We start from the raw sequence: 25,479 nt of genomic DNA, 5'->3' as shown, positions 1-25,479 counted from the left end.
GGCATCTGCTGCACCCAGTCCACTTTATTTCCATTGGCCAAAGCAAATCATGGAGGTTCCTAAAAAAATTAAAAATACAACTGCCAAGGCTTCCCTGGTGGCTCAGTGGTAAAGAATCCACCAGCCAATGCAGGGGACAGGGGTTCTATCCCTGGTCCGGGAAAATCCCACATGCCGCAGAGCAACAAAGTCCACGCATCACGGCTACTGAGCCTGTGCTCTAGAGCCCGGAAGCCGCAACTACTGCAGCCGGAAGTTGCAACTACTGCAGCCTGTATGCCCTAGGACCTGTGGTCTACAACAAGAAGCCACTGCAATGAGAGACCCGAGTACCGCACCTAGAGGGTAGACCCTCCCTACACAAGTAGAGAAAAGCCTGTGTGGCAACGGAAACTCAGCACAGACAATAAGTAAATAAAATTGCACATACAAAAAAAATACAACTGCCATATGATCCAGCAATTCCACTTCTGGGTATACATCCAAAGGAAATGAAATCAGGGTCTCAAAGAGCTATCTACACCCCTTGTCCACTGAGGATTTTCATAAAAGCCAACTTAAGTGTTCATGAACAGACGAATGGATAAAGAAGATAAGGTGTATAAACATAGCGGAGTATCATTGCACTGTGGGAAAGAAAGAAACCCCATTACTCGTGCCAACATGGGTGCACCCTGAGGGCATTATGAGAAGAGAAATAAGTCAGGGAAAGACAAACACTGTGTTGTCACTTATATGTGGAATCTAAAAAAGCTGAACTCATAGAAACAAAGAGTAGAAAAGTGGTTACCAGGGACTGAGGAGTTGGGGGAAAAGAGACATGCCAGTCAAAAAGTACATACACCCTCCCTGGCAATGGGCAAAGAGGCACCTGATTGGTGGTGTTGCTCTTATATCAGTCAGGGGCAAAGCAGATGTCTAGTCCTTTGTTCATCCTAGCTTGATGCCTGGATTGGTGGCCAGAGCTATTTCATGCCTGGGGCACATGAAAAAAAAAAAAAAAGTACATACACCCAGTTATAAGATAAATATGGGGCTTCCCAGGTGGCCCAGTGGTAAAGCACCAGCCTGCCAAGCAGAAGACTTGGGTTCGATCTCTGGGTCGGGAAGATCCCCGGAGAAGGAAATGGCAACCCACTCCAGTATTCTTGCCTGGGAAATCCCATGGACAGAGGAGCCTGGCAGGCTACAGTCCATGGGGTTACAAAAGAGCTGGACAGGGCTTAGTGACTAAAGATGACTATGTTCTGAGGATGTAATGTTTAAAATGGTGAGTGTAGTTAACAATACTGTATTATATACTTGAAAGTTGCTAAGAGAATAATTCTTAAATGGTCTCACCACACACACAAAATAGTGATCAGGTGATGGAGGGTTAACTAACCCTATCACGGTAATCATGTCACAACATACACACATATGAAATCACCACATCGTACCTCTTAAACTTACACAATATTTTATGTCAAATATATCTCAATAAAGCTCGCAAATAAAACATGGTGTGTGAATGTTATGAAAAAGTTAAAGAGGATTTCATAATGTTGATTATAATGTTGGCAAAACTAAGAGTAGTTCTAATAATTCTGGTACTTTTCTCTATTTTCTATAGTCAAAGTGTATTTTTTTAACATAAAAAACATTACTGAAATACCAGAAGAAACAAAATAGGCAGGGAGAGAAAAAGACTTCTCTGTCCTCAACCGTCAAATATAAGTCCTGGCTTCCCCTTCGAGGGACCATTGTGGGTCATTCATCTGCCCTTAGATCTAATTACTGACTGAGGAGTATGCTTTGCTGACTCCTGAACCAATCACTGTGGCAAGTAGGATGAGAGACTATAAGATTGTCTTAAACCATGAATATAGAAATGGTATCAGCTAAACCAGGTGGCTCCTCCCAGTGGTGGGATGGATGTTTGAGAGGACACCATGACCATTCCTTTTAAATTCTCCTTCTGTGCATTATGTTCTGGGTTGTATATTGCCTCTCCAAAATCCATGTCTAATCCAGAACCCATGACCTTATTTGGAAATAGCATCCTAGCAGATATAACCAAGTTGATAAGGTTGTACTGGGTTAAGTGGGTGCTAATCCAGTGACTGATGTCCTTATAGGAAGGAAATTTGGAGACAGATTCTTAGGGAGGACACCATGTGATGATTGGATGAAGAAAAGGGGATGATGTAGCCACAAGCCAAGGAATGTTGAGGATTCCTGACAGCCACCAGAAGATGAAAGACAGGCTTGGAACGGATCGCCCCACAAAGCCTCCAGATCTGTGACAGAAGACTCTTACCTGATGCTATAAGCCACCCAGCCCACAGTACTTTTTTAGAGTGGCCAAACAGGAATGAACACTGAGGCAACATGAAGACTGGTTCTGTGTCATCTGGTTCTCCAAGCAGGCCCTTCCTCTTGACTTCCAACAGATTTGTCCTGTTTATATATAAACCAAGCTTCCCTGGTAGCTCAGATGGTAAAAAAAAAAAAAAAAAAATCCGCCTACAATGCAGGAGACCTGAATCTGATCTCTGGACTGGGAAGATCCCCTGGAGGAGTGCATGGCAACCCACTCCAGTATTCTTACCTGGAGAATCTCTATGTCCAGAGGAGCTTGGTGGGCTACAGTCCATAGGGTCGCAAAGAATTGGACACGACTGAGTGACTAAGCACACATATATTCCAATGGTCCTTTTAGAAATGGAAAGAGTAGACCTGGAAGCAAACTTTGACCCCATGGTCTTTATTTCTGCGAGTCTTTTTGCTCCAGAAAAATGCATTAAATTGAAGGAAAATGAGGCTGGAAAACTTTGACTGAAATGCTCAAGTTCAAGGGATGGATTCCTTGAACTTGAAGCTACAATGTGTTTTTCCGTGTGGACATGCAGTTTTGTGAATATGTGGGAAGGAGAGAGGTTGGGGGCAGAAGGCAGGGAGTGAGGGAGATATATTGAGAAAGAGAGAGAAAGGGAACAGGAAGACATTTTCTCTCAAGCAATTCATTTATCAGTAGTAAAAATAGCTGAGGATTCTGCTCCAGTCTGCACAGTCTGCCTTGTAATCCTCTGCTGTATTATTTGGAATATAGATTTAAGCATCCTTTTCTCACGTAAGTCTAATTTATATCAAGAACAACTATATAAAGAAACTCTTGCACCATTTTTCTTTTAGCTAGTGGCAGGGAAAGTCATTCTTCAAAGCTTTTGACAGATGGAGTGTTTTAGTTTTAAGCTCATACTAAGTTGGTCAACTGACCAAAAGGGTTCACAGCAGCAGGATGTAAATTTCTGACATATGTTTCTCACAAAGAGATAGAGATCTTTTTCAATGGGCTTTCATTGGATTGCCAAGTACAAGTTTCATCATGGTTCCAGCTAGATTTGCATATAATTTCACTCTACTGCAAAGCAAGGAACATAGAAACTTCCTGTGGGTCATATGAGGCAGCTACAATAAAGAGTTGATCCAAATTAAAGAGTGTATTAATTAAACAACGATTTGTTTCACATTGACTGCAGCTTCTATATTATGGAATGATTTGCCTTTCCAGAGAAGGTAGAAAAAATAGATCTACTGTTTTATATATAGAAAATTCATAATCATTTGGGCAGAGGAATTCTAACCAGCTCTTTAAATACACTCTAATTATAAAGGCATGGCAGGTTATGTTAAAGTAAAATTATTCATGACATTTGTTAAAGAAGAGTGAGGCAGACTATTTAGGAGGCAAGGAGCAGGGTGGGATCAGTAGATGGAAAATTACTAAGAGAAAGCATCAGAAGTAAGAGAGATTCTGGTCAAATACACTTGATAAAATTTTTGCTGGAGGCAAGCCAGGGTGATTAAGATATCTAAATTGGGGTGTGGGAGGGACTTGATCAGATGTCCAGGGTGGTCAGATACCAAATGTTTGTTTGTTCATTCGCCAAGTCATGTCCGACTCTTTGTGACCCCATGGACTACAGCATGCGAGGCTTCTCTGTCCCTCACCAACTCCCAGAGTTTGCCCAAGTTCATATTCACTGAATCAGTGATGCTATCTAACCATCTCATCCCCTGCTGCCCTCTTCTCCTTCTGCTTTCAATCTTTCCAAACATCAGAGTCGGCTCTTCGCATCCAGTGGGCAAGGTATTGAAGCTTTGGCTTCAGCATCAGTCCTTCCAATGAACATTCAGGGTTGATTTCTTTTAAGATTGACTGGTTTGACCTCTCTGCCATCCAAAATACCAAGTTAAGGAAAAAAAAAATCCATTTTATTTTACTCACAGCACTTCTGCCCTGATAGCTCAGTTGGTAAAGAATCCACCTGCAATGAGCGAGACCTGAGTTTGATGTCTGGTTTGGGAAGATACCCTGGAGAAGGGAAAGACTACCCACTCCAGTATTCTGGCTTGGAGAATTCCATGGACTGTATAGTCCATGGGGTCACAAAGAGTTGAACACGACTGAGCACTTTCACTTTCACAACACTTCTGTCAACAAATGCGTGGTGTTTTTTTTTTTTTTCTGCACACCGATCAATTCTGCAGCTCTCCAGACACCGATGGGGTATAGGACACCTTATAATTCAGTTCTGACATGAACTGCCTGGCATTACTGCATTCCCTACAAGTTAAGGGGTCAGCCCCACAAGTCTGCCCACACGTCAAATGTCAATCACAAGTCCCAAAATATTACCTGTACTTCTGACCAAGTGGCTATAAATCAGGGGCTCCCATCATCCCCTTTTGGGCTTGATAATTTATTGGAGAAATGGCTTACAAAACCCAGGAAATTGCTTTACTTCCTATTATCCATTTATTATGAAGGGTGTACCTTAGGAGCAGCCAGATGGAAACAATGGGTAGGGGTAGGCATGGGGGTGGGGCAGAACTCTCAGGCTCTCTCTGGATTGGGCCCCCTCCCAGCACCTCTGTGTGTTCACAGACCTGGAAGCCCTCCCAACCCCATCATATTGGGTATTTGATGGAGGCCTGACTGGTCAAATCATTGACCATTCATAATTAACTCCACCTTCAGCCCTTCTCCTCTCTACTCATTGGAAATGACCTTAATGCTAGGGAAGATTGAAGGCAGGGAGAGAAGAGGAAGACAGAGGATGAGATGGTTGAATGGCATCACCAACTCAATTGACATGAGTTCGAGCAAACTCTGGGAGAGAGTGAAGGACTGAAGGACAGGGAAGCCTGGTGGGCTGCAGTCCACAGGGTGGTAAAGAGTCAGACATGACTTAGCGACTGAACAATGAACAACAAGTTGTTCTGGCAACAAATATGCTCTGGCACTCACTAATAGCACCCAAGTTCTATGCAGTTTTGATGTAAGAATAGCTAAATAAGAAGATTTTTCTTCTCCTTCTACAAAGAGCATAGATTCATAGAATAACAAAATGGCCATTTTCAGTGCCAAAAACTAGAGCAGTGATTTTCTGCATCTTCAAAACTCATAATGATGGGCCTGAATCTTTGGATATTTTTCAGATGAGAACAGTCAACAAACTACCAAGAAGCAGTTTTTCTGTGATGAGCATGCAATTCCTTTATAAACAGGAAAAAATAGACTTAAATGTCACGATGCACAATTTTGAATGCACCACATGGTCTTAATAACTATAAGACAAAAACTGAACTAAAAAAAAGATTTGAAGGAAATGCACCCAACCGTTAACTATGCTTGTCTTTGGTGATAAACATTTTTACAATTCTTCTACTCATTTCCAACTTAAAAAACATCTAAGCATTACTTTGATAATGATAAAAAGAAATTTATTTAACTTGTAAAAGCAAGAAAACAAGCAAAGACGTGAACCATGTTTTGATTTTACCACCACCTGTGAAAGACAGAGAAGCCATGGGTACTGGAGACTCTTGAACTCATGTCTGGGGCCCAGGGCAGGGTCCCCTCTAGGGTGGGAGATGGTCAGAGGTGGCAGCAAGAAGACCACTGAGAGATTAGTTCCTTGAGTTCTGCCAACATCGTCCTGAAAGTCACTCCCTGCCCCTTTAATGTAGAAATCAGCCGCTGCTGCCTGTTCCACTGGTTCCAGGGTCCACAAGCGTAGGTAGGAGTTGAAGGGACTTGGAGGCTGATCCTGGCGCTAGTAGAAAAGAACTTGCCTATCAATGCAGAAGGCACAAGAGATGAGCGTTTGATCCCTGGGTCAAGAAGATCCTCTGGAGGAGGACATGGCAATCCACATCAGTATTCTTGCCTGGAGAACCCCATGGACAGACAAGCCTGGTGAGGTCACAAAGAGTATTTAATGTCTTATGTTGGCTGCCCCCAAATGGTCATTTTAAAGGAAACTCCTCGTAATTGTGCATTATGTTTTGGATGGGGAGTTAGAAAGATAAACCTGCCAAGATCTCTAGGTAGCCTGGTGTCCCCCAAAGTCCTGGAAACCCCAGGGGGTTGCAAAGAGTTGGACAAGACTGAGTGCACACACATAAAGGGAAAAAGAGATGAGCACAAGGTGGCAGTTACACACACAAGCCTTGTCTTGTGATGCTTTGACAGCAGGGAAGGTCCCTCAGGCAGGAGCTAGTCTGATCCCTCCTCAGTAGGGGAGGAGGGCAGGGGAACTCAGGAGGGAGGGAGCGTACATGTCTAGGTGGGGACAGAGAGGCTCTGCATCAGAAAATTCTGAAAGCCAGCAGAGACCTAGGGCATTATGTTAATAACTATTGATCCTGGCCCTATCTTATCAAGAGGTAAGGGCTGTCAGGTGAGGTTTCATAGGATTCACAAAGAGGTAGGTTTTAAATTAATAAAATTTTGCTTATTGGGGCTATTTTTTAAAAATAATTGGATATGTAAGATAGAGTTTCAGTTTAGGAAGGTGAAAAATTCAGGAAATGGAGAGTTGCACAATGTGAATGTACTTAGGGCTACTGAGCTGTACAGTTAAATATGGTTAAAGTATATTTTATGTTATGTAACTTCTACCACAGGGGAAAATGTTTTAAAAATTGAGTCTGGGAGTGAGCTTTGTGAGGCTCTAATGTGTGTCTCACAGTGCAGTTAAGAAATAAACATTCTAGAGGCTGGTACACAGAGGCCAAACCAGTCAACACTAAAGGAAATCAACCCTGAATATTCATTGGAAGGTCTGTTGCTGAAGCTGAAGCTCCAATATTTTGGCCACCTGATGCAAAGAACTGACTTATTGGAAAAGACCCTGATGCTGGGAAAGATTGAGGGCAGGAGGAGAAGGAGGCAACAGAGGATGAGATGGTTGGATGGCATCACTGACTCAATGGACATGAGTTTGAGCAAGCTTCAAGAGACAGCAGAGGACAGAGGAGCCTGGCATGCTGCAGTCCATGGTGTCGCAAAGAGTTGGACACGACTTAGCGACTGAACAACAGAAACACAAAGAGACCTTCTTTGGTTCATTTTATGCAACACTAGGGTACCAGCAGGACAAGGCAAAAGCCTGCTAGGTGGGGGCTGATGGGAACAGGTGTACAGACTGGCCAGCCTATCTCAAGCAATCACTTCTCCATCTCTACCTCCAAGCCACCAGTACTGATGTCAACCCAAGGGACTGGCCTTTCCAGGGCTGCTTCTCCACAACCCAAGGAGCAGACTGAGTCTTTGTGGCAGGAGGAGTGATACTCACGGCCCATGATATAAGAGTCTCCACTCTGAACTTAGTCTTAACTCTTCCCAAATTACTCAGGTCCACACACCCACGGGCCTGGACTTTGACATTTGTAACAACATGCTATTTGTAAGAGGCACTTGAGAAAAAAGATACATGGAGCTTGAAAATGAAAGGATGGAAAAAGATAAGCCAGTTAAATACCAGGAGAAAGCAAAGATATAAGATACAATATCTGATGAAAAAAGAATTTAAAGAAAATAGTGTCATAAGGAGCAAAGAAGGATGTTTTATAAATTGTATATTAGTAAAAGGCACTATAGAATAAAAAGGTTTATCTCTCACAACCATATATGCATTAAACAATACAACCTCAAAATCTGAGATGCAGCAAATGACAGAATGTCAGAGAAACCAGCAAACCAACAGTAATGGAGAGTTTAACACACCCGTTCCTGAAAATGATAGACACAGTAGGCAAAAATTTTAAATTAAAAATAAAAAACACAGATACCAAAGACCTCCACAGTATCATTAATAAACTTGAACTACTAGATATATGCAGAATGCAGTACCAAATAAATAATGCGTGTTCTTTTCAACCAAATCTAAGACCCAAAAATATGTATGTATTTATCATAAAAGAAGTTGTAAGAAATTGATGTTTACATACATTAATTTCTTTTTGCCTTTTCATACTGTTCGATGCTTTTGAACTTTGGTGTTGGAGAAGACTCTTGAGAGTCCCTTGGACCGCAAGGAGATCCAACCAGTCCATCCTAAAGGAAATCAGTCCTGAGTGTTCATTGGAAGGACTGATGCTGAAGCTGAAACTCCAATACTTTGGCCACCTGATGAGAAGAACTGACTCTTTTGAAAAGACCCTGATGCTGGAAAAGATTGAAGGCAGGAGGAAAAGGGGACAACAGAGGATGAGATGGTTGGATGGCATCACTGACTCAATGGACATGAGTTTGAGTAAACTCCAGGAGTTGATGATGGACAGGGAGGCCTGGTGTGCTGCAGTCCATGGGATCGCAAATGTTGGACATGACTGAGTGACTGAACTGAACTGAATTTAATGTTTATATAATGTGTTCTCTAACCACAGTGCAACACAATTACAAAACAACAATTAAAGTCTAGAATTAAGAAGGAAATGATAAATTAAGACATGTTAAACTAAATGAGGGTGAAAACACTTCATCTCAAAAATATGAGACGGACCTAAAATAGTATCTTAAGAGACATTCATCACTTTAAATACCATTATCAGGAAATAAGGTTTCGCTGGTGGCTCAGTCAGTAAGTAATTCCCCTGCAATGCAGGAGATGTGGTTCGATCCCTGGGTCAGGAAAACCCCCAGGAGAAGGGAATGGAAACCCACTCCAGTATTTTCACCTGGAGAATCCCATGGACAGAGAATCCTGGAGGGCTATAGTCTGAGAGGTGGCAAAGAGTCAGACACAATTGAACAACTAACTCATGACCACCACCATCAGGAAATAAGCAAGTTAAAAGTAAATTGATGAAGTTATCAACTCAAGAAGTTGAAAAAAGACCAACAGAACAAACTGAAATAATAATAGAAGGAAATAATGTAGGTAGTGGCAGACATCAATCAAATGGAGAATAAAACAACGGAGAAGATTCACAAAACCAAAAGCTGATTCTTCTAAAAGATTATTAAAATAAACAATCTCCAGCAAGGGTGATCAAGCAACAAAGAAAGAAAGAGAAAAAAGATGCAAATAGTCAAAATAAAGAATGAAAAATAACTAAAATCTAACAGGTTTAAAAATAATAAAAAGCATATTGTAAGCATATACACAATTTAATATGTGGGAACCTGGGTGGATATGTTCCCGGGGGTGGGGGGAGGCAAGAAAATGCCAAACTGGAGCAAGAAGAAATAAAACATGAATAGAGTGATAATATTAAATACACTGAAATTGTCCTTAAAGACCTCGAAAATTGCTCAGTCGTGTCTGACTCTTTGTGACCCCATAGACTATAGCCTGCCAGGCTGCTCTGTCCATAGAATTCTCCAGGCATGAATATTGGAATAGATTGCCATTCCCTTCTCCAGGAAATCCTCCTGACCCAGGGATTGAACCCAGGTCTCCTCCATTGCAGGTAGATTCTTTACCATCTGAACCTCTCCCCTAAACCCAGCTCCAGATAGTTCCTCTGATGAGTTCTACCTAACTTTCAAAAAATAGTTAATTTCTATTTCTATTGACACAACGAGTTAATAGAATCGAACCAGGGTCTCCCGCATTGCAGGCAGATTCTTTACCAGCTGAGTCACAAGGAAAGTCCAAGAATACTGGCGTGGGTAACCTATCCCTTCTCTTGACCCAGGAATTAAACCAGGGTCTCCTGAATTGCAGGTGGATTCTTTACCAACTGAGCTATCAGGGAAGCCAGTTAATAGAAATAGAAATAGTTAATTTATATTTCCATTTATACAACTGTTACACAAGTTGTTCCAGAAAGCAAAAGAAGGAGTAAGATGCCACTGATTTTAAAAGTCATCTGTACTCTTGATTCCAAAATCAGATAAGGATGACACCAGAAGAGAAAATCATAGGCCCACTTCAGTTACAAAAAAATATAGGAGCAAAATCTCCAACTAAAATGCTCGGTGCCCAAATCAACAGTGCATTAAAACTAATTCATCAAACTGAACTGACTCTAGATAAAAGTCTGCTTGAATAAAGAAAATAAATTTGTGTTAAAGGTGTGTTAAAGGTTTTTAAATGGCAGAACTCTTATGTAATGGAATATTCTTGATCTTCTCAGTTTAAGAAAGTAAATTGATTTGAGACTATAATTTATAGCACTGTAGTAATTAATTTAATGGACTGTTGTCCGCAGACCTATATATTTACATATGTCCTTAAAGAAATAATTCTATAAATTAAGTAGGTATATATAGGATCTTTTTACTGTAACTTAAAAATCTGATTTTCTCTACATTTTTCTTTATTTCAACTTTGAAGATAGCCAACATAAATAAAATTGTAATTAAAAAAAATGAATCAGTGTAATTCACCACATAATAGACAGGAGGAAATCACACAGTTATCTCCAAACATGCTGAAAAAGTATTTGGTAAGATTTGACAGCTCACAAACCTGGAAGAGAAAGGAATGTCCTTACTGGATAAACATAAACATTGTTCAAATCTATCTATGGCAAGTAGGTTTGGTGGAAGCCTTTGTTTACGTTTGTGAACAACACAAAAATGTATATTATTAATGCAAACCCTTACTATAAAACTGGAAGTCCTAGCCCAAACTGAAGAAAGAGCCATAAGCGATTAATTAGTAGACAAAACACAAAGCTCTCATTCTTTGAGGGTGATGTCATCCTGTACCTAGAAAACAAAAGCAACAGATTAACAGATTAAATATTAGAATTAACAAGCTAGTTCTACAGATCTGCCATATTAGAGATTAGTTTAAAAATCAATGTAACTTATCAACATTAGCAATAACCAGCTAAAACATAAAAAAAGAAAGCATTCACAAAAGCATCAAAACATTTATACATAAGTAGAGTTTAACTTAACCAAGAACACTCTAAATATCTCTAAGAACCAAAAGTTAATAAAGGTTATAGAAAATAATCTAGATAAATGGAGAGAAATTCCATACTCTTTCACAGGATAATTTAACTTTATAAAGATAACATTTTTCACCAAATTTATCTACTCAAAGTAATACCAACGAAAATTGCAGGTGGATTTTTCCCAACAAAAAAAAATATTACTAAAAATATAGACTTGAAAATAAAATTATATGAAAATAGCCAAGCCACCTCTGAAGTTTTCTGACTCAAAAACAAATCCTACAGGCTATTTTCCTGTTTTGAAGCACTTCGGGTCACCTTTCTCACCTTTAGAAACTGAATATAAAAGGAGGATCTTGCCCTGGCACATTTGAATACATATTACAAAGTCAAAATAATAATTTTTAAACAACCAGTCTGGCATTTGTTCAAGAACAGACAAACAGGTTAACAGAAAACATCAGAGAGCTGAGAGGGACATCCTCCTGGAAGCTTCCTCACTGTAACACCCCCGCAAAAAACTGGACCCCCAGATTCAAAGGCCCCCAGATTCATGCCCTCTTTCTCCCCAGCCCTGTTCCCCACCCCCTTTTTGAACATGACCATTTGCCTTTTCTCTGACCACTCCCCTCTCTGAGAATGCTTGAGTTTAATGCCAAAGTGATCACTTAGAATCTCATGATATTTTAAAGGACCAAATTGTTTGAAGATCAGTCAAAAGCAGAGGAGATTTGGAAGGAGCTCTGGCCTTTACCCACAATCTTTCCGCCACTTTTATTTGCTGTCATTCAATCACCCTTGGCTTTTCTGCTGGGTGTTTTTTCTCAGTCATTGGCATTATACTGAGGACATTCGCAGAAAGAGGAAAGGAGATTTAACTAGCATCTTACGTCTCATACTGATCAACTGTTGTTGGGAGGAATTCTCTTAACTCACTGGCACTCCCCACCTCCCTCCTCCTAGACTAGGTGCTATATTACTTGCCCAGGGCAGTGAAATGAGGTGCCACACGCTGGGTGGTTTAAAACAATGGACATTTATTCTCCTTCAGTTCTGGAGGCTGCAAGTCTGAAATCGAGGTCTCAGCAGAGCCAAACTCTTGCTGAGGGCTCTCGGAGAGAATCTGCTCCACATCTCTGCTAACCTCTGGTGTTGCTGGTGGTCCTTGGCGTTGTTGCCTTGTAGTTGCATCACTCCAATTTCTGCCTCAGCTGTTACAGGGCATTGTCCCTTTGTGTCTGTCTCTCCTCTTCTAGATGCACCAGTCATATTGGATTAATGCCCATCCCTACACCAATAAGAGGGTTTCCCAGGTGGCGCTAGTGGTAAAGAACCCACCAGCCAATGTGGGTGACCTGGGATCCATCCCTGGGTTGGGAAGATCCCCTGGAGAAGGGCATGGCAACCCACTCCAGTATTCTTGCCTAGATAATCCCATGGACAGAAAAGCCTGGCAAGCTACAGTCTATAGCATTGCAAAGAGTCAGACACAACTGAAGTGACTTAGCTAATTACATCTGCAATAACCTTATTTCCAAATAAGGTAACATTGTGAGGTTCTGAGAAGGACATGAATTGAGGGGGCAGCACTGTTTAGCCTAGTACAGGTAGACTTGGTTGGCTTAATTTTAGGTAAGACTGACTTTGGATTTTTCTAAATTGCTAGGAACACATCTAATTCTTACATGATTCAGTTGCTTTCCCCATGAAACCATGGTGCATGACACTAAATCAACAGACATTTGTGCATGTGGACATTCAATAAACATTTACTAGGCATGTGCCACATGGCAGGGACTGTGCTAAAGAGGACGTTGAGGAGTCCATACTCCAAAAGGGGAAAAAACATATAAACAAACAAACAAAAGTGATTGCAGTAGGTTGAAATAAATGCTCATGTAAGGGGCACAGGGAAGGAAGTCTGGCCAGGTGAGAAAAGGCTGTGTGGGTGGTAAATCTTAGCGAGGATGAGGTGGAACTGACAATGAGTAAGAAAGTTGGGGCAGCAGGACCAGCCCATGCAAAGTCACAGAGACGTAAGAGAACATTCCTATCAGAGGAGCTACACCTGTTTCATGCTGACTAGAGAGTCCGGAGTGTCTGGAGCAGGAAGAGATGAGTCTGGGAAGATGATCAAAGAGGACATCAAGGATCATATAAGAGGATCAACAAAGAGGATCATCAAAGATGATCAAGAGGACAGATGAGGGTCGAGCTTCAGTTTGTAGGTGACGGCAATGCTTTATGCAAGGGATTAAAACAAAACACCCTAATTTTTTAAAACGCACTTGGGGAAATAGCAGTGGGAAGGGTAGCTCACAGGGGAGGGGAATGAGGTTGGGAGACCTCAAGCGTAACAATGTCTTTAGGTTATTCCTGAAGAGAGGGGAGGCTGGCATGGTCTCAGCTAATAGTGTTGGGAAAGGAGAAGGGTGGATTAAAGAGATTCAGGAGGCGACACTGATAGGATTTTAAGGAGGAGATGGGAAGAGCGGAGATTTGTTATGACACCCTGGGCTCTAGTGAACACTGGTTATGGTGGTTCCATCAACTCAGGCAAATACCTTAGGCAGAAGAGATTTTACAGTGTGGCAAAGGCAGTGACTTCCAGTTTTAAGTTGAATGCATCTTCTTTGGTGTACAAGGTGAATTGGGGATGCTCAGGTAGACAGTTGGCTGCAATAATTGGGATATGGAAGAAACACAGGAGATTAAAATATATACTTGAAAGTCATTGTGTTTTGGACATAGTCATGGATGTACCCAGATTGTACAGAATTACAAAAGGAACAGAGTAGAAGCTCAGAGAACTGAACAAGTGCAGCCCACAGGAGAAAGAGCATGTTCAGTTCAGTCACTCAGTCGTGTCTGATTCTTTGTGACCCCGTGGACTGCAGCACACCATGCTTCCCTGTCCATCACGAGCTCCTAGAGTTTACTCAAATTCATGTCCATCGAATCGGTGATGCCATCCAACCATCTCATCCTCTGTTGTCCCCTTCTTCTCCTGCCTTCAATCTTTCCCAGCATCAGGGACTTTTCCAATGAGTAAGTTTTTCCTATCAGGTGGCCAAAGTATTGGAGTTTCAGCTTCAACATCAGTCCTTCCAATGAATATTCAGGACTGATCTCCTTTAGGATGATCTGGTTGGATCTCCTTGCAGTTCAAGGGACTCTCCAGAGTCTTCTCCAACACCACAGTTCAAAAGCATCAATTCTTCAATGCTCAGCTATCTTTATAGTCCAACTCTTACATCCATACATGACTACTCGAAAAACCATAGCTTTGACTAGACGGACCTTTACTGGTAAAGTAATGTCTCTGCTGACACCTGTAAAATTGCTCAGTATGAGGTAGAAGGATAGGGGACAGGGACCTGGCAGAAGGCACTTCCTGAACTCAAAATTATGGGGACTAAAGTACATGGAAGATACTGGGCTCTGAGTTGTGAGACACATAGATACACACACAGTGTTTCTGTAACAATGACCTCACCTCAGAGAACTTAGCTTTCTACATTTATAAAGTTAGTATTCTGATGGTGATTGTTAAGGATATGTCTGTTTAAATGTCAAGAACAGTTAGAAAGTCTTTCTGATAAATGAAACTGAAAGCTGAAGGAAATTTACTGCAGCCAGTGCATTCCATAGATAAGGCAATGAGAAATTAATAGACTTCTTCTGTAGTCCTATGACCCAGCTCCACCCTACTCGACCATAAAGGTGTTTCTTAGGATCAATTTGATCAATGATGGGGAAAGGACCCCGGTGACAATCAGAAGAATGACATTCAAACATAGTCATGAGTGAGCACATGTGTGCACACACACAGAGCTTTTAGAAGTTAGTGAGCCAGTAATTCCTGGTTTCTTTCTTCCTCTTCCCTTCCTCCCTTCCCTATTTCCTTCCTTCCTTCCTTCTTTTCTTTCTTCCAAATAGCATCTAAAGGCTATTAAACTAAGATCATGGCATCCAGTCTCATCACTTCATGGCAAATAGATGGGGAAACAGTGGCAGACTTTATTTTGGGGGGCTCCAAAATCACTGCAGATGGTGACTGTAGCCATGAAATTCAAAGACACTTGCTCCTTGTAAGAAAACCTATGACCAACCTAGACAGCATATTAAAAAGCAGAGACTTTATTTTGCCAACAAAGGTCCGTCTAGTCAAAGCTATGGTTTTTCCAGTAGTCATGTATGGATGTAAGAGTTGGACTATAAAGATAGCTGAGCACTGAAGAATTGATGCTTTTGAACTGTGGTGTTGGAGAAGACTCTGGAGAGTCCCTTGAACTGCAAGGAGATCCAACCAGTCCATCCTAAAGGAAATCAGTCCTGAATATTCATTGGAAGGACTGATACTGAAGCTGAAGCTCTAATACTTTGGCCACCGGATGCAAAGAACTGACTCTTTGGAAAAGATCCTGATGCTGGGAAAGATTGAAGACAGGAAGAGAAGGGGACAACAGAGGATGGAATGGTTGGATGGCATCACTGAGTCAATGGACATGAATTTGAGCAAGCTCTGGGAGTTGATGATGGACAGGGAAGCCTGGACTGCTGCAGTCCATGGGGTCGCAAAGAGTCAGACACGACTGAGCGACTGAACTGAACTGAACTGGAGTCCACCCTATCTACCTACCTATAAATAAGAACTATCCCACAGATGTTTTAAAAATGTTTACATATCTTCACATGCATGCTCAGTTGCTAAGTCATACCCAACTCTCTGTGACCCCATGGACTGATCCTGTGGGCTCCCCATGGAGCCCAACAGGCTCCTCTGTCCATGGAACTTTCCAGGCAAGAAATACTGGAGTGGGTTGCCATTTCCTCCTCCAGGGGATTTTCCCAACCTGAACCCTCGCCTCCTGCTTCTCCTGAATTGACAGGCAGATGCTTGACCACTAAGCAATCTGGGAAATCTATATATCTTTACAAAGATGAGAAAGACCCTTTAAAGAATAATGGAACCCATGCTGATATGACGTGCTCCTAGAATTATTTTTGAAATAGGTTATTTTGCTGATTGAAGCATAGTTACTTTACATTTCACCCATGTGCAGAGACAGGGATGCATCCATCAAGATTCTATGGCCGAAGTATGTGTCCTTTTGTGGCTCTGCCGTCCTGGCTGGGAGGAAGTATTCTGAGCCAGGCTTGAAGGCACTGTTCACTTGAGCTGCCTTCCTCTCCTCCAGCCTCTAGAATTCTCTCCTGTGGGGTCCAGCATGCTCTGGCCCACTCTCTCACTTCACAGACGTCTGATTGCTTTCTGTTAAGTCCTAACGTCTTCTCCCATGTCTGTGCAAATCTTGTGTTGGGTCTGAATCTTAATTAGCTGATGTCTAACAAAGGGTGGCTCAGTGTTAAAGAACCCACCTGTAAATGCAGGGGATGTGGGTTCAATCCCTGGGTCGGGAAGATCCCTTGGAGAAGGATCTTCTAGTACCCACTCCACTAGTCTTGCCTGAAAAGTCGCATGGACACAGGAGACTGGTGGGCTACAGTCCAAAGGGTTGCCAAGAGTAGGACACTATGTAGTGACTAAGCAACAGTATAAGACATGAACTCTTGGCAGTCTCAGCGAACTTAACCACATGCTATGTCATCCTTCTGCCTCGAACTGAAGGCCGCATCTCTATCCTCTCACAGCTCTTGGCTCCCTATGAGGGACAACGTCCTTTCTTTGGAAGGGGTGCTTCAGCTTTTGCTAGAGGTTCAGTGAAGATGACAACAGCCACTACACTCCCTGCTTAACACCACTAAACACCTGTTCAGCCAGTCTGGTCCTCCAAAGCCAGTGGGCATTATGACCTAATTATGTCTTAATCAAGGCCATACAGTTGTCTCAGGAATCTCACTGTTTCTAGTGGTTGTGGTTTAACAATGACAGGTAGCTTCCTCTTTAGCCAGTCTACGAATTATACTGATTTTATTCAACAGGTTTCCAAAGTTGTTTTTCATTCATTCCTCTTATGCACCTTTGCTGCAGAATCTTACATTCTGTTTCTGCAGTATCCATGGCTGGGAGGACCACAGCTGCCTGACGTCTTCCACATCAAGCAGGTTCCCTGGAGTGAATCTGGGCTCGGCTTTCATATGGGGGTGAATGCGTTGCTGTTCTTCTAAGGATAGCGTTTCTTAGCAACAACGGATTGTTTGCCCTGTTGCCTGTCAATCGATTCTCTGCATGCTGCTCTCAGCTCAGGTTTTTCAAACTAATCATTGGCGAGACGTGTCATTACAGATTAGCTGAAACTAACAAGTTCTTCCCATCTCTGCTCCCACCCAAGAAAAACCAGCTAACCAAAGGAATATGTTGTAAGACTATTCTAGTTGCACTGCTGATTCAGAGAATTCATCAATATTATTTAATGTCAATCTTAAAGGAAATCAACCCCAAATATTCATTGGAAGGACTGATGCTGAAGCTAAAGCTCTAATAATCTAAAGCACCTGATAGGAAGAGCCAGTTCATTGGAAAAGACCCCGATGCTGGGAAAGATTGAGGGCAGGAGGAGAAGATGCAACAGAGGATGAGATGATTGGATGACATCATCGACTCAAAGGACATGCATTTGAGCAAACTCCAGGAGATGGTGAAGGACAGGGGGGCCTGGTGTGCTGCAGTCCATGGGGTCACAAAGAATCAGACATGACATAGTGACTGAAAACAACAACAAATTTAATGCTTTATATTAAACTCCAAAGGTGCTTGTTTTTTTAGTGCCTGGAACGATTATAGGCAATAAAACTTAAATATATGCATATATGCATACATAAACTTTACATTTCAATGCATATACAGTTTACTTTTCACTTCTTTCTTTCACATTGCATTACTCTTTGCATTTCTACTGGTGCTAGTAGAAACTTGCATTTTTCTTGTGCTTATTACCTGTTCATGTATCTTACTGTGTGATTTGTCTAGTTCAGAATATTTGTGATCTTTGTTAGTAGAGATAAATTATTTTCTGGACCACTGTTAACCAGCCAGGTAAGAAATTACAATGTTTTATTTTAAAAAAATATTCTCATACATTCCTTTAGGCAATTAAAAATTATTTTTCAATGCCCAGTCTCTCTAAGAAGTCAGAAAATTCAAATTAAAAAGCAGGATTTTTTCTCTTTGTCCATCAGAGTGGCAAAATTGTAGAGATTTGTAATCTCCAGAGCTGGTAAACACTTGAAAAATAGTATTCAAGTAAGTTCTAAAGTGATATAACTAATGCAAACTTTTAAGGGAAAATTCAGCACTGGCAATCCAAATTGAAGCATCCTTGTACGCCACCCTGACATCTCTATGCTAGAAATTTTTCCACCCAAAACTTCCCCCATGTATAGAAGATGGGCATTCAAAGTGTTCACCTCAGCATTTTTATTATAGTGAAAAGTGGGAAAGACCCTAAATGTTCTTCGGCAGAGATTGAATGTGTAAGTGAATGTTGGGGCATTTGTAGTGTGGTATAGTTCCATGCAGTGAGTAGTGTGTGTGTGTGCGCTCAATTGCTCAGCTGTGTCCAACTCTTTGTGACACCATGGGCTGTAGCCCACCAGACTCCTTTGTCCCTTCAATTTTTCAAGCAAAAATACTGGAGTAGGTAGCCATTCCCTTTTCCAAGGTTTCTTCCCAACCCAGGGACTGAACCCACGTCTCCTGCGTCAGCAGGTAGATTCTTCACCATCTGAACCACGAGAGAAGCTCCATGCAGTAGAATCTTTAGCAATGACGGAAATGTTCTGAATCTGTTCTGTCTGGCACAGTATCTATGTGGTTATTGAACACTTGAAACATGGTAAGTGCAGTTGAAGATTTGAATATTAAACTTTATTTTATTCCAGTTACCTTAAATTTAAGTTGAAATAGATCCACAGTGGCTAGTGGACGTCATAGTGGACAGCATGGGTCTAGAGATGACCATTCAACCACTAAAAGGGATAGATTTAAAAGAACTGACATGAGAAAAGGCAAAACATATTGTTAAATTGTTTAAAAAGCCAAGGGCTGAGCACAGTTGTACATAGTCAATTTTTTTCCATATATTTGTGTAAGTGCAAATGTATGTAAGTAAATAGGAAATGTCCTGAATAATACATAAGTGCAATCTGTGGAGAAAGGAGTTGAAATAAGAGTCATAGTTATGGAGACTTTGGTATCTGACTCTGTGTTTGCATTTTACGATAATGTAATTTGTACCACTGTTAATTTTTAAAATAGCTTCAGAAAATCAAGAAAGATGTAAGCAAAATTGAATAAATAAATGTTAAGGTGTATGCAATATTTTGAGTATATTCACGTGTATATTCGAGTACATTCGAATATACTTGAGTATATTCGAGTATATTCACATTCCTCCACATCCATTTCAAATGCCCCACTTCCCTGACCTCTCTATTAACCCATTCAACCAAATCTATTCTCTCTGCTTCAAGCCCCACAGCCCAGCACTTTCCCCAAGGCCCTTGTCATATTCTGCCTTAGCTGCCCTCAAGGCTACTCCCCACAAATAGTCTGTCAGTTTCTTGAGAATAAGACTGTGCCTTCCTTGACTTATTCACTCTACAATCTCCTCCATACCCAAACACAGTGACTTACTCATAAAAGATATTACTTAATTATACATTGAATTCGATTTTGAAACAGTTCTTTATGGAACCCAGTAATCCGTATTGATTCTCTCCTTTCAATAAATATTCTTTTATCTCCAAGGTTATCATAAGTACCATTTTCTGGGGCAAATTTGTATGTCTCTGTCTGATGAGCTCAGCTAGTTAGAGTACTCTGTTAATAAGACCATGACCCTGGTTAGAAGTAGCCCACTGTTCCATGGCCACAAATGGCTACACCCCCAATTCCAACCAGCTGTCAGCAAATGGCAGTCATGTATAATAATGAATATCAGATGGGAAGGCTGGGAAGTTCAGTCTAAAACCATCACTGTTAATGTAAATAAAAGATACATTTATATTTCTATGCTCTGTTAGGGTTGTTTCTGCTTTAATCTTCGTTACTCATCTGACTGTAAACCTCGTAAGGGAAGAAGATGTAGCCCATACATCTCTGTATCCACTTTGATGCCTAGCATTCCTTAATGCATGTGTTCAGCAAGTGATTACTGAATTGAATTTTACTAAGAATGAGCATTCTGCTAGTGGTGTATTAGTGTAGTACATGAGGTCAACTGGAAAAACATCCTGGGAGCTAATGTTTTCATGTACTTTCTATGTTACAAGGACCATAAAAGACTTTTGAATCTTTACCATCTTTAATCTGACAACAGCCTGATAAATTATTCCATCCTGTGTCATAAATAAGCAAAAATAAGACAAACGAAATGTAAGTTCAAAGACACCTAGAAAATAAAAGAAAGAAGTAACATTTAAACTAATTAATAATCTAAGCCTGTAAAAGCTATTGTTATGATTTTAAAATGCTCAGTTTTATAAGTCCAGCTAATTCTAACTTATAAGCAATGTACCTCAACTGAATCAACCCAGCATCGGCAACTCTTAAAAACAATCACATGAGGTCACTGGATCGGAAATGTGCTATAATTCACTTTGGTTCTATTTAACCATTGCCTGAAATCATGAGACTATGAGATTGAAAGGGTCTATATTAGTAAGGGGCTTCCCTGGTAGCTCAGATGGTAAAAAAATCCGCCTACAATGAAGGAGACCTGGGTTCAATCCCTGAATTGGGAAGATGCCCTGGAGAAGGGAATGGCTACTCACTCCAGTATTCTTGCCTGGAGAATTCCATAGACAGAGGAGGTAGGCAAGCTACAGTCCATGGGGTCACAGAGCCAGACATGACTGAGCAACTGACACACGGTCACTTCACTTTTTCATACGAGTGAGATAGAAAAGGCAGACTCGTGGAGGAGCAGCCTTTAGGACCACCCTAGTACGTAGTGCTGAATAAGATGGCTTATTATAAGTGCTGAATAAGATGAATAAGATGGATCCCTTTATAGGATTTAGCAAAACCAAATGTGAGAAGTGATGCTATGTCTTCCTTTTACATTGGCTTCAATATAAGAATGTGAAATGGCAACCCACTTCAGTACTCTTGCCTGGAAAATTCCATGGACAGAGGAGCCTGGCAGGCTACAGTCCATGGGGTCGCAAAGAGTCAGACACGACTGAGCGATTTCACTTTCTTTCCTTCTTTCTGTGATCCATGTACGTGGAGGGTCTTGGAAACTAAATTGACCTCTCAATCCAGATATCCAACAGCCTATTCCTTAACCCCTCCAATTTCAACAGACCTCTTAAATCTAAAATCAAAGTAACCATCTTTTCTGAAAAATCTGTTATGGCAGGCAGGGTAATGGCTTCCCAAAGATATCCACACCCTAGTCCTCCTGGAGTCTGTGGGTTTTATCTTACATAGCAAAAGGGATTTTGCAGATGTGGTTAAGTTAAAGATCTCGGGATAGAGAAATTATTCTGGATTATTGAGATAGATAGAAAATAATCACGAAGGTCCTTATTAAAAAAGGAAAATGCTAAGAGGGTCAGAGTAGGAGAATGAGATGAAATGATGACAGAAGAAGAGGTTAGGGTGATACAGAACCATGAGCTGAGGAGTGAGGCAGCATCTAGAAGCTGGAAACAACTGGAAATGGATTCTCCTCTAGCACCTCCATAAGGCATACAGCATTTCTGTCCTATCCTAAACTTCTGACCTTCAGAACCCCAAAAGAACAATATGTTGCTTTAAACCACTGAATTTGTGATAGTTTGTTACAGCAGTCATAGGAAGCTAATCTGTCATATTCCTTACATGAGTCAGAAAAGCTGCAGGCCTCATGACTCATTCAAAAAAGGTAATTGAGGACAGCTTAATAAATGATCCATTTTCGAGATATGTGCACAGTTATAGAAGACCATATATATGGTTTTTCCAGTAGCCATGTACAGATGTGAGAGCTGGACCATAAAGAAGGTTGAACGCTGAAGAATTGATGTTTTTGAATTGTGGTGTTAGAGAAGACTCTTGAGAGTCCTTTGGACTGCAAGGAGATCCAATCAGTCAGTCCTACAGGAAATCAACCCTGAATATTCATTGAAAGGACTGATGCTGAAGCTGAAGCTCCAATACTGAAGGGCCAGCTCATCTGAAAAGACCCTGATGTAGGCAAAGACGGAAGGCAAAAGGAGAAGGGGGCGGCAGAGGGTGAGATGTTTAGATGGCATCACTGACTCAAAGGACATGAGTCTGAGCAAACTCTGGGAGATAGTAGAGGACAGAAGAGCCTGGCGTGCTGCAGTCCATGGGGTCACAAAGAGTTGGACACGACTGAGCGACTGAACAAGGACAACATAGAAGATCAACAAGGAAAGGAGATACACCCTCGGATGAGCGACATCAGAGGGTCATCGCCCTGCTAGACTGAAGAGGCAAGAGGTTGTTCCAGGCACTCAGCAGGAAAGGGCCTGCAGCCTGGAAGGGAGGGATCCAGGGAATGTGAGTAAATACCCTCACCACCCCCTCTTCCCATATTCCAGTCTCTGCTGGTGCTGCCCCAAGGCCAAATCCAATCAGAAGTCACAGGGTGATGGGACGTCCACAGACGCTTAAACGTCCACAGACATCAGCCTGACTGGACACAGACTGGAAGGGAATGAATGGAGAGGGTACCAGGCTTCTCCTGCATTCTGGGCCTTGGTGCATGGGTTCGCCATCACCAACCACTCCCCCTGGCATCCAGGAGTCACCTTGGGCTCCCCCTTCCCTCTCCTTTGCTGAGTGCAGATTCAGTTCTCTCACAAAGGGTCAAGGTGCTCAGGATTTCTTCCCCTCCCACGTGGCCCTCCCCGGCGTTCTCCCCATCAGAGCTAACCACTGGCATGAAAAGACAGTTATCATTCACCTCATGCACTTCTTTATATTACTCCTACATCATCCCTAAACAATAGAGATCACTTTTTTATATGTTTTACACTCATGATAAAATAAAAAATATCTTGCTGATCAGCAATTTGCTTATTTTGCACACATTTTTGTTATATAAGTGCATAAGTGACATTTATGAAATCTATCATAAATGTATATGAACATATATGCACATATTCGTATGAACATATTCCTAAGGGCCAGATCTAGTTATGTTCACTGCTGTATGAAATCTCACTGTGAATTGTAAGAGCTGATATTTATCACGATGCTCATAAAGGCAAGAGGCTTGACTTCTCAAAGCATTAACAAGAAAACAAAAAAGTAAAGCCAATCTATTCCCAAAATCTATTGTAACAAGAAGCAAAAGGAAGGAAAAGAAACATTAAACAGCGGGAGAGTGAGTTGAGTTTTCTCACCACAAATCTCCACTTTATCCCCCTTTGCACAATCCCATAGCATCCCTCAGATTCTGCATTTTCACTAAAGATGCACTATAATTCTTCACTTGAGAAAACTCACATTTATCCCCACTGCTTGGAAAGTTTATGGGGTGATGAATTTGAGATATGGAAGCACTCTAGAGTAGAAAATTAACTAGCAATGGTTGCCAGAATTCAGAGAACTTTGAACAATATTGCTAAGGCATGGGAAATAATTCTATGAGGAAAATAAGCTGAATTTATAGGCCCCTTTCCTTCCTTCATTTAAGAGCATAGTAGTTTAAAATGATATATGATTTTTCCTGATTATGAAACAAAATAATGCTTTGTGGGAATTTTAGAAAATGTATTAAAATATTAAAGTAAAAAATACTCTCCCCAAAATAGAGTTGTATAATTCCTTCCAAAACTTTTCTATAAATACATTTTTTTTGAGATAGGAGGCATTCTGTCAACATAACCTTGTTTCACTCGGCTCTTCACACATGGCGCTGTGAGAAGAATGTTCCCATGTCATCAAACACTCTGCATAATTTTAAGTCAATGGGGGTAAGAGAGATGCTTCAACACATGACATTGGGGAATTTTGCTGGTGGTCCAGTGGTTAAGACTATGCTTCCGCGGCAGGGGTGCAAGTTTGATCCCTGGTTAGGGAATTAATAGCCCCCATGCCAAGTGGCCGAAAAAAGGAAGAGAAAATTCATTGAAATGAATAAAAATGAAAATACAACATATCAACTTAAGAAAATGGCACTGGGGGACTTCCCAAGTGATGCTTGTGGTGAAGAATCTACCTACCAAGGCAGGAGATACAGGAGACACTGGTTTGATTCCTGGGTCAGGAAGATCCCCCAGAGGAGGAAATGGCAACCCACTCCAGTATTATTGCCTGGAAAATGCTATGGACAGAGGAGCCTGGCAGGCTACAGTCCATGGGGTCACAGAGAGACATAACTGAACCCAACAACAAAACCAAAAAAAAAAAAAAAAAGGCCTTGGGACAATATATTAAGTAGTTGAAAGGAAAATAAAATGTAATCACTAGAATTCTTTCCTTAATCCAAAGTAAATTCTAGATTAAACAAAAATTAAAAACATCAAAGCACTAGAATACAGCATTAGATGAGTTCATAATTTTGAAGTGAGGAAGCATTTTCTAAGCATGTCATAAGACCAAAACCTTTAAATAAAGAATAAAATTTGACTATGTAAACATTAACTGCTTTGTGAAGAAACCATGAGAAAGTTGAAAGAAAACATGACAGAAATAAAATGTTTGCAAACAATCTGGCAGCAAATGGGTCAAGATGCAAAGTATACCGACAATAAAAATTAGTTAAATGACTTGAGGAGTTAGCTCACAAAAGGATAATTATAAACTTTCAACATGAAGTGATTCAACTTCTTTAAAAAATCAGAGAAAGGCAACAAAAAAATGGAAATGTCTCACGCTTAGTTGCTCAATTGTGTCTGACTTTTTGAAACCCTTTGGACTGTAGGCTGCCAGGCTCCCCTGTCCATGGGATTCTCCAGGCAAGAATACTGGAGTGGGTTGCCATTTCCTCCTTCAGGAGGATCTTCCAAACCCAGGGGAGGAATCTGCGTCTCCTGTGTCTCCTGTATTGCAAGCAGATTCTTTACATGCTGAACCATCAGGAAAGCCCGTCACTTGCTGGCAGATCATGGATGACTGATGACATTGATTAAATACAGTGGTGATAAGTGTGTTGGAAAAGGGCAAGCTCATGGATGGTCACATTCCATTGGCCAAAATGAGTCGCATGACCATGTCCAATTTGAGGTGGGTGGGCAAGTTCAATCTTCATTCAGAATGCGGGAAGCCAGTGAATGCATCAATAGCCCTAATGATTACTATACTGCACATTGGGATACTTAATAGAATTTTTACTTTCATATTTGCATTATTCTATGCTCTGTTACTTTATT

At 41.1% G+C, this 25,479-nt stretch overlaps 1 pseudogene; it reads left to right on the top strand.

Moving 5' to 3' along the window:
- Positions 1-844: 844 nt before the first annotated feature.
- Positions 845-989, top strand: LOC122678562 (annotated as a pseudogene).
- The last annotated feature ends 24,490 nt before the right edge of the window (positions 990-25,479 follow it).

This window comes from Cervus elaphus, chromosome 20 (assembly GCF_910594005.1).
Source record: "Cervus elaphus chromosome 20, mCerEla1.1, whole genome shotgun sequence".
NCBI lineage: Eukaryota > Metazoa > Chordata > Mammalia > Artiodactyla > Cervidae > Cervus > Cervus elaphus.
Note: the sequence above shows the minus strand (reverse complement) of the source record. Positions and strands in the feature narration are given on the sequence as shown.